This window comes from Raphanus sativus, unplaced genomic scaffold, assembly GCF_000801105.2.
Source record: "Raphanus sativus cultivar WK10039 unplaced genomic scaffold, ASM80110v3 Scaffold5593, whole genome shotgun sequence".
NCBI classification, from domain to species: domain Eukaryota; kingdom Viridiplantae; phylum Streptophyta; class Magnoliopsida; order Brassicales; family Brassicaceae; genus Raphanus; species Raphanus sativus.
The window spans coordinates 1-2,534 of NW_026620892.1; the positions used below are offsets into that span (position 1 = coordinate 1).

The window sequence follows — 2,534 nt, forward strand, 5'->3', positions numbered from 1 at the left end:
AATCATATTATATAAGTAAAATGTAATTTATAGATTAAGAAATCACATTATAAAATATATATTTTCATCTAAGAAAATATAGATATAAATAAATATTTTATTACTTCAAAAGTATATTTTATGTTATTTAAAATAGTCTTAAATGGAATATTTCTATTTTGTGAAATTTCCTTTTTTAATGAAATCATATTATATAAACATATATTTTCGTTTTTAATATTTTTTAAAAAACTTTATAAATGTTTCTTTTATTATATATGTTATTTGGAAAATTTTAAAAGGAAACTAAATAAAAATTTCAAAATAGTATTTAAATGTAAATTTTTTAATTCACTAAGGGTATCAGCGTAATCAACTATCGTGAGAGTTAACGTGAGCGCGACACATAAGAAACTGACTTCTCAAATAATATTATAGAGATTAAAATAGATCAGAATTTTAATTCCAAGTTATAAAAAAGTTTATTATTTTAACAAATTGTTATTTTTAAATTATATTATAAAGTTATATCTTTGATTTTCACCCGACAATTACAAAATAAATTTATTATCGAACAAAACTTAGATTCACTTCTAAGATGAATCTTTAAATTCATTTCTTCTTTATAATTAATTAAAATGGCACGTAGATTAAACAAGAAATAATTAGGAAAAAAATAATGTCAATTTTAATGATGCTAATACCGCCAACTAATCTATTAAAACCTAAATTTTTAAATTTTAAATCCTATGCCCTAAATTCTAAACTCAAGTCATATACTATAAACTCAAATGATATACCACACTCCCATTTTGTAGACCGTAAACCCAAATTGTATACCTTAATCTCAAAACCCAAACCGTAAACCAAACCTTATACCCTAAACTCAAATCTTAGGTTCTAAACTCAAATCGTAAACCCTAAATCCAAACCATATACCTTAAATCCAAATCTTTGACCCAAACTTTATACTCCAAACCTAAATCCTAGATCAACCATGTACTCTAAACCCAAATCCTAGATCATAAACCCAAATTGTAAACTATTTATAAATTAAAATGTCAATAACCTGGAAAAAAGTAATTATAAAGAATACATAATTATAACTCTTTGCATTTTCTTAATATATTATTAATATTTATTAAAATTCAAATTTCAACAGTACACTTGAAAATATCAAACTCCACAAGATTTTCCTCCTGGACCACCATAACTAAAATAGAAACCAAATATATTCATGAGTTTGTTATCAATTGTTATCCCATAGCATTTGGGACTATCTAGAATCACTTGTGTAGGAAAATCTTTAATTTTGTGCTGTACGTAATTGGAATCCAAAAATTCAATATTTGTGAAAACTGCTGAATCACTGGGGTGATTAATATCCGGAAACTGGCCATTATCCATTTCAGGGCTTGAACCAGAATGTGAAGCCTGAACCACACCACCAGTTTTAACGATATTTGCACCATTGTCTAAAAGGTTAAATAGCTCTTTTGACTAATAGCTAATATCGATGTTCGGGTTCCCAAGTTTTGTAAGTCACCAGTTTCCTGTATTTTTGTCCTTCTCACATATAATTAATAAACAAATAACTATTTGTTAATTTATATGACTTGTAGTAAAAATGTGTTAAACAAATTATTTGAAATGATGAAATTTACGGAATCAACCACTAATTTGATTGTATAAATTCCATGATTCATAAATCCTTCACTCCCTAGTGAAAACGACATATGTAAAATAAATATATAAAATTAAGAAAAATACCTGATGGATGGAGTAAGGCAACCAGAGAAACTTGTTAGCCGAAAAATCAATGGGTTGAACTATTGGAACTGTCTGCGATACTTGAATAAACCCTGAACATGCCGTATTATAACATCCTTTTCCGTCTTTACCCTACAAAATCATATTTATATTTACCTATTATTTGAATTAGAGATTCAACAACTATAGTATATTGTCTACACAACTGAAAAAAACCAAGAATACATATCACATGCACACCTTCCAAAATCCATATGTCCAAGTACGTCCGTCACCAAAAAGGCTTGGATTTGTCCGTAAAAGATTTACAATATTTTAGGAGTATCCACTCTATCAAAAGGATTAAATAAAAAAAAGGCAGTAAAATATAAACCTACCATCCAATCCGCTGAAATAAAATTGACCTCATTATTCGATCTACTGCCTATATATATTTGACCATATGAGGCTTGATCTTCTGTGATGTCTAGTTTAAACATTTTAAACGAAGCTTCTACACCACGATATGGACCATTTTGTGACGACTTAACTCCAGCACGCTACCAAAAGTGAATGTTTATAGTCACTATTGTGTCCCATGTACACGCATATGTATATACTCCATATATATTAATATATTAGTGTAAGGTATTAAGAGGAAAGTGAATGTTTTACATGTGTTCAGGACTATCAGGTGATAGAGAATCAACATGGTTCTCGGCCAAAACTTGAGCGTTGGAGGTGAAATCTTTTGTATTTCTCCATACAGGGATTGTTCCATCTGGACATGGTATTTTCTGGATTGG

The 2,534-nt window shown here is 28.3% G+C and overlaps 1 pseudogene; it reads right to left on the reverse strand.

Annotated features, from left to right (window-relative positions):
* Positions 1 to 545: 545 nt before the first annotated feature.
* LOC108829024 (uncharacterized) lies at positions 546 to 2,040 on the reverse strand (annotated as a pseudogene).
* Positions 2,041 to 2,534: the final 494 nt, after the last annotated feature.